Raw genomic sequence first — 7,992 nt, 5'->3', positions numbered from 1 at the left:
GATGGGAGGAGAAGGAAGCGGGGGAAGTGGAGGAAAGGGAAGACAGGATGAGAAGGAAGTGGGGGTGAGGAGGGGAAAGATGGGAAGAGAAGGAAATGGGGGAGGAGGAGGAGGGGAAAGATGGGAAGATAGAATGAAGGACAGTAAAGGAAAAAAAAAAACAGCAGCTGACCTGGATAGGAAAACAAGAAAAGGAAAGGGAATGGTAGGAAGGGGGAAAGGAGGGGTGGGGAATTGGGGAGATGGGGTACAGAGGGAAAAGGTGGGATTCTGAGGGCGTCAGTGCCAACACTCCCCCAAGAAGCGTCATTACACCTCCAAGAAGCATCACTGCTCCTCCATGAAGTGTCACTACTCCTCCAAGAAGCGTCACTACCCTTCCAAGAAGCGTCACTACTCCTCCAAGTAGCGTCACTACTCCTCCAAGAAGTGTCACTACTCCAAGAAGCGTCACTACTCCTCCAAGAAGCGTTCCGGGTAGAGTATCTTGTTGGTCTTGGTGGGAAGGTTGCGCCAGAAGTCCAAGTCCTGTTAAAATACATACTGGTACGTAAATATATAGACCAGTTCCTTTTTCATTCAGCAGACACAACTAAAGAAGGGAATGTTATATTTACCTAAAAGTTTGAAAAATTTTACACTAAACAGTAATACAAAAAAAATCTTTAACATTGCCCCAATGTTTGCATAATTGCATACGCAGGAGTTATAAAGCACATAATAATAATAATAATAATAATAATAATAATAATAGATATTAATAATAATAAAAAATAATAATAATAATAATATATATTAATAATAAAAATAAAAATAATAATAATAATAATAATAATAATAATAATAATAATAAAAATAATAATAATAATAATGATAATAATTTATCAGTCAACTGCCAGACGTTGTCGATGGGGGCGCCCATTATCCATCCACTCATTGTAGTGGTATACTATGTCGGGGTGGCTCTGCATTGTGTGGCAAGCCAGATGATTTCTTGTAAACCAAGAAATCATTTGATACGCCGGGTGGTAACCTTATAACCAACCAACATGTCTTCCTTACGTGTCAAAAAGTGGGTCAGAGGAGGGTTATGCCCCTCCCCGGAAAACAACTCACCAAAAATAGAAACAAGAAGCCTCGGATCAAGAAGGACAAACAGGTGACGACCAAGGACCGGACAGTGGACCTGGTTTAGGGAGCGACATGAAATGTAAGAGATACAAATAATGAGGTGAAAGATAGAGAGAGATTGTCCAGATGCATGGGGGTGCAAAAGTGGGCACATGTGGATTAACGGAGACCATATCGAGAGGTGTGAGTGTGAGAGTGGGAGTATGGATGGGGTTTATGAGCGAGAGAAGGTGAGAATGAGAGGACAAAAGGTGTATGTATTGTTGTGTGCAAGAAGTAGGAGAACAGAAGAGAGTACGGATCACTTAGTTCAAGGATCGTGTGGGTAAGACTGAAAGTAGGATTACAAACGTGGGTCATTGTGTGTGTGTGTATGCACCAATGCAGAACTGTGAAAGCAGAGTGAAAGAAGAGTTTTAGGCAACTGTGGAAACGTGCATTGAAAAGTTTGAGAGGAATGAGAGTGTATTTTTGACTGGAGATATGAAAGGAAAAGTAGGGAATGTGAAAGTGGATGGAGTAGTTGGTGAGTGGAGTGTACCTGGAGAAGTGGATGAGAATGGCAGTGCTCTAGTAGACATTTGTTCAGGGATTGGGTTGGTGATAGCCAGTACCCTCTTTGGACACAAAATGATCCACAGGTATATGTGGTAAGTGATGAGATGGGTAGGTGGTGATTAAAGGAATGGAAGGCAATGATGGATTATGTGTGTGCGGATGAGAGAATGAGAAAGTATGTAGTGGATGCAAGAGCATACAGAGGTTAAGAGAGTGGCCTTTCTAACCACCACTTGGTGGTGAAAAGGTTCAAGTGCAATGGAGGATTAGAATTAGGCAAGGACAAGAGGAAGTAATCTATACAACCAGGGTAGAGAGGTTGCAAGAGGATGAAAATATATATATATATATATATATATATATATATATATATATATATATATATATATATATATATATATATATATATATATATATATATATAAGAAAGAAGTGAAGTGGCGAGTGGGTAAATATGATCTGGAGCAGATAAGAGAGGTGGAAGGTACTCGTATGTGCAAGATATTCACAGAAGAAATCTGTGCAGCGTGTGAGGTGGTGTGTTGTGGAGTGAAGAGAAGACATACGTGTGTGCAAGGAATAGCATGGTTGAATGAAGAGGTGGGATAAGCCGTGGCGCAATGGAAGATACCATATAGTGAGTGGATGCAAAGCAGAGGCATGGAAGAAGTTGAGAGATGGGAGAGAGAGTTATATACAGAGAGGAATAGAGAAGTGAAAAGATTGGTAAGGGAGAGTAAGAGGAGACTGGATAAGGAATTTGGAAGGAATCTGAATGTAAAGTGGAGGGAATGTAAGAAAATGTTCTGGAGGGAGGGAAAGAGAGTTAGACAGAGTGACTGAGAAGTTAGTAGGTGAGTGAACGATATAAATGGCAGATTGATTCTGGAGAAGGGAAACCACTAAGCATATAGAAAGAAAACCGTCAGTGATAGTGCTAGTACAAGTAGCTGAGGGAAGGCTGGGATAAGGAGGGAGGTGAGAAAAGAGGATCATTATGACAGTGAATAACCCTACTATTACAGACCCGTGCTACAGGGGCATCTGGTAGTGCTCATGACTGGACTGTCACCCTGCCATATTTCAGAGTTTCTGCCTTTCAGAATCTTTTATTCCTCAAATTGCATCTCTTTAGAACTCGCATCGCCAAAGTGGTTTCCCCCAAACCTTCAACCTACGGCTGTTCAAGTCCAACTGTTACAGATTTATTTATTTATTTATTTTTTAATGAATGGATGCTTCCTGTAATCTGGTTTATGGATTATTGTTTTTATTCATTTGTTTTTTTCTTTCCCCTGTTTTGTTATATATAAAAAAGATGAAAGTAGTGGAAGCAATAAAGTCAAAATGGGGAAGGCCCCAGGAATTTATTGAGTGTGCTGTGAAATTCTGAAGCATGGGGGAGAGATAGTAGAATGGATGTGGAAAACGTGCAAATTGGCCTGGGAGGAAGGTAGAGTCCCACAGGAATGGAAGTCAGGTATAATTATTCCCCTGTACAAAGGAAGAGGAAATGAAATGTGTGGTAATCATAGTGACATTTGTCCTCTTAGTGTAGTAGGAAAAGTGTACGGTAGGATACTTATTGACGGTTAGGAAAACAACGGAGAAATTAGTTGGGGAAGAACAGGTGGGTTTTAGGAAGGGAAGAGGTTGTGCAGATCAGATATTCATCCTTAGGTGTTTAGTGGAAAAGTTTCGAGAAATAGGAAAGAAGTTGTCTGTGGCCTTCATGGATTTAGAGAAATCACATGACAGAGTGGATAAACAAGGAATGAGGAAAATATTAAGAATATATGGAGTAAATGGGAACTTGCTGAATGCAATGAAAGGTATTTATGGGGGTGCTTAGGCTGCAGTGCGTGTGTATAGTGAACTGAGTGAATTTTTCTATCTGAATGTTGGTTTGGAACAGGGATGTGTCATGTCTCCATGGATGTTGACTCTGAATATGGATGGGGTTATAAAAGAGTTGAAAGGTAGGGCAGTTGGATGTTGAAGCGGCCCTAATGAGAGAGGGTAGAGTTTGGAAACTTCCTGAAGTGTTGTTTACAGATGATACTGTATTGTTAAGTGAAAACGAAGGGGAACTGCTGTTCTTGTTGAATGAGTTTGGGAAAGTGTGTAAAAAACGGAATCTAAAGGTAAATGTAGGGAAGAATAAAGTTATGGTCGTCGAGAGAAATGAAGTCACTGGATGTACAGTGTCGTCGGATGAGGAGGAAATGGAAAATGTGAGTGCATTTAAGTACTTGAGTAGTATGATGAGTAAGGATGTAAATTGTGAGGATGAAGTGCTTGAAAGGATGGAGCAAGAAAGAAAGGTTGTCGGTACTTTGATGCAGTGATTATAAATAAAGTGATCATGGAAGTGAAAAAGTCGCTGTATGATAGTATTGTGATACAAACTCTAACGTAAGGATGTGAAGCATGGACCTTGTTGGAAGGACACAAGTCTAGAGTGAGAGCAGTGAAAATTAGTTATTTGAGAGGAGCATGTGGAATTACATGGAGAGACAGACTGACAGAGGAAGTGAAGGAGTGCTGTGGTATGGATGTGGGTGGGGTAGAAAGTGTCAGGAGAAATACACTGGGGTGATTTGGTTATTTGGAGAGGATGGAGAGAGGGAGGCTAACGAGGAGAGTGTATGTGAGTGAGGTGGGGGATAAGAGGGAGGGGGAGGTCAAGGATGAGATGGAGGGATGGAGTGGAGAGGTATATGAAAGAGGGGTGTGTGAGCTGGGAGGAGGGCAGTGAAATGGCGGTTGACAAGGCGACGTGGAGGCGATTTCTTTATGGCCACCCCTTACGGGATTGAAGCGCCTTGCAATAAAACTAATAATAATAATAGTATTAATAATAATAATAATATTAATAATAATAATAATAATAATAATCTATATTACAGTTTCTAGTCCTGCAGACTGTGATGGAATCTGAAGACAATGATATTAATCAAATGTGGAGAGAGGTAAAAGAGGTTTTGCATGAGAGTGCTAAGGTTACTATTAAGAAAAAGGGAAAAGCGAGAAGGAAAAAGTGGATGTCAGATGAAACATGGAATGTAATTCAGAAAAGGAAAGAGGCTAAGTTAAGAAGTGAAGAACAACATGTTGATGGCCAGGTAGTTGAAGTACTTAGAGCAAAGTACTGGAGTTTACATTCTGAAGTAAAAAGACTCGTTAGACGTGATAAGAGGAGACTATATGATGAAAAGGCGACAGACACAGAAATTAAATTAAGTAAAAATGACGGTCAGAGCACAAGAGCAGCGTATCAGGCCATAAAGGAGTTAACTGGGACTGAAAAGAGAAGGAAGGAAATACCTGTACGAGATCTATCTATCTATCTATATACCCCAAGGAAAGGGAGGTAGAAATGGTAATTTGATGACTAAAGATTTGGATATAAAAGGAAGATGGAAAGAGCACTTTAAATCTGTTCTAAATAGACCAATCCCAGCTGAAGAGGACATTTTGCCAGCCGAGAGAGATTTGCAGATAGAAACAGGGGATATAACTTTGCAAGAGGTAGCAAAATCTATAAAGGAGTTAAAGAATTTGAAGGCTCCAGGTGAGGATGGAATATTCCCTGAAATGCTTAAGGTGGAAAATGACGAGTTGATGAATGCACTTCTGAAACTTTTTAATGTGGCTTGGGATAATGGTGGAATTCCAGAAGAGTGGAGAAATGGAGTGATTATAAAAATACCAAAAAAGGGAGATTTAAGTGTGTGTGGCAATTGGAGGGGGATAACTTTGACACCTGTAGTTGCAAAAGTCTTTTCCAAAATCTTGTTGAACAGAATAGAGCCAGTAATTGATAAAATTTTAAGAGAAGAACAAGCGGGATTTAGAAAGGGTCGAGGTTGTAATGATCAGATTTTTATTGTAAGGCATCTAATGCAACAAGCTAATGGGATGAAAATGCCACTTAACATGTGTTTTGTGGATTTTGAAAAGGCGTTTGATAGTGTTTCACGTGGAGCTATGTTGAAAATTATGAGATTCTATGGTATACCAGAAAAGTTTGTAAATAATATTAGAAGCCTGCATGAAGGTACTTTTTGTAAGGTAATGGTGGGTGGTTCTTTGAGTGATCCATTTCAAGTTAGGTCAGGAGTGATTCAAGGAGGAGTTCTTTCGCCATTGTTGTTTGTTTTGGTTATGGATTATGTTATGAAAAAGGTTGTAAGGAGAACAGGTGCAGGAATTAACCTGCACCTGTTCTCCTTACAAATAAGAACCTGATGGATTTGGACTATGCTGATGATATTGTACTGATTTGCGGAAGTATTTACGAGATACAGAGGGTGCTCGATTGTCTGGTGGAGGAAGGAGAAAAAGTGGGATTGGTAATAAATTGTGGAAAGACTGAAATTATTAATATGAACGTGGAGAACCAAATCGATTGTGTAATTGGGAATAATGTGGTGAAGAATGTAGAAAACTTTAAATATCTGGGAACAATTGTATCATCTAATGGATCATTAAACAATGAAATTGAGGAGAGGATTAGACAGGCTTGGCGAGCTGTTGGAATGTTGAAATCTGTTTGGAATAATAATATGCTTTCGGTACATACTAAAGTGAAAATTTACAAGTCCATGGTTAGACCCATTTTAATTTACGGGCATGAGTCATGGTACAGTACAATTGCAACAGATCAGAAAGTATTAGGATTTGAAAATAAAATACTGAGAAGGATTCTTGGGGTAAAGTAGCAAGACAGAGTTACAAATGAAAGAGTAAGGGATATTACGAGAGTGGAACCAGTTAATGAATATGTGAGACTGTCTCGCTGGAAGTGGCTGGGGCACATATACAGAAAAGAAGGTTGTTTAATACAGGATGTGCCAGGGTGGATTGCTAGAGGAAGAAGAGGTAGAGGTAGGCCGAGGGAAACCTGGTTGAGGACAATGAAAAAAGAAGCAGGAGAGGAGTGTTGGTGGGACCTGAAGGAGATGGCAAGAGACAAATATTGGTGGAGAGAGTTCATTGAGACCCTATGCATCCCGTGGGGTGCCACAGGAAATGATTGATTGATTGATTGATATTACAGTATGATGATCCGTTTTCTGTATGTTTGTTTGATCGTTACCGTAACACATTAAAAACCTGCGCATCTAGCGCAATTTTTGTTAGAGCAAGGTACCATTAAAATGTTCTAACTTGAAGACTAAAACAACTTCCAGTTCAGTCGGGCCACCGGTTCCCTACTTATGACTCATTTCTGACTGAATACAGGAAATGACTTGAAATCGAGCGAAGGCTGCCTAAGGCGGCCTTTAAGTTGATAATAATAATAATCATCATCATAATATCAACATCAATACATATTCAAGTGCTTGAGTGATTAATCCCGTAATTTTATTAATAATAACAATCATCATCATCAGATCAACACCAATACATGACAAAGAGCTTCAATAATTAATCCATAATAATAATAATAATAATAATAATGATTATCATCATCATCATCATCATCATCATCTAATCCAATGTTGCCTCATGAGGAGCGTAGGGGCCCGAGGCTATGCAAGTTGGTCCTGACATTTAAAATGAGAGTGACCAGCCTCACTCATCCGTGAGTGACATTACGTGAGCAATAAATCCCAGCCACCCCTTGGATAAATATAAACCAACACAGGCTGAATCCGACAGGAGCGCCTTATTTACCCACTAAACCACCAGGCGCCATAATTTAGTTATATGGTTACCACCCGGCTTCATAAATGATATCCTGGTGTTCAGGAAGCCATTTGCCTTGTCACTCAGTCCAGAGTCACCCGTAAACAGAAGGATGAGAAAAGAAAGAAGGAAAGAAAGATAGGAGAGAAAGGAAGGAAACAAGGAAGGAAGAAAGGAAAGGGCAGTAACACAAGAGCCGCACTAAATCATGTGAGTGGATGATGAACGCCCCTACTTACCACTAATTAATAATAACAATAATTATTATATTTATAATAATAATAATAATAATAATAATAATAATAATAATAAAATGATAATAAGTAGATACCCAAGAGCTTCGATAATTAACCCTATGAAAACGTTTCCATGACGAGAATATAAAATGATATGAATGAAACAAACGCTTCTCCTACCCTAACGCTGGAGGGTGCCATGTGAGGCCTGACGGAGATGCCGAGGGTGGTGCAGCCCTCTTTGTCCTCCGCCACGGGGAAAGGGGTCCAGCGGAAGCCTAGGCTCCCGTTAATTGTGGGGTTGCTGGAGGAGGAAAAAAAAAAAAAAAACATTAGTTCATTATCATCATCAACATCATCGTCATCCCGACTC

General features: G+C 39.7%; 1 long non-coding RNA gene across 1 annotated transcript in view; it reads right to left on the bottom strand.

The window, feature by feature from the left end:
- Nucleotides 1-356: 356 nt before the first annotated feature.
- Nucleotides 357-7,992, bottom strand: part of LOC145395178 (uncharacterized) — a 9,701-nt gene continuing 2,065 nt past the window's right edge. Inside the window, exons 2-3 of the long non-coding RNA XR_013896566.1 lie at nucleotides 7,800-7,923; nucleotides 357-528 (exon numbers count right to left, since the gene is read on the bottom strand). This is a non-coding gene — a long non-coding RNA (uncharacterized LOC145395178). The remainder of the gene's footprint in view (nucleotides 529-7,799; nucleotides 7,924-7,992) is intronic.

The sequence above is a fragment of the Coenobita brevimanus genome, chromosome 30 (assembly GCF_032717465.1).
Source record: "Coenobita brevimanus isolate Jiangsu-jjx chromosome 30, ASM3271746v2, whole genome shotgun sequence".
NCBI lineage: Eukaryota > Metazoa > Arthropoda > Malacostraca > Decapoda > Coenobitidae > Coenobita > Coenobita brevimanus.
Note: the sequence above shows the minus strand (reverse complement) of the source record. Positions and strands in the feature narration are given on the sequence as shown.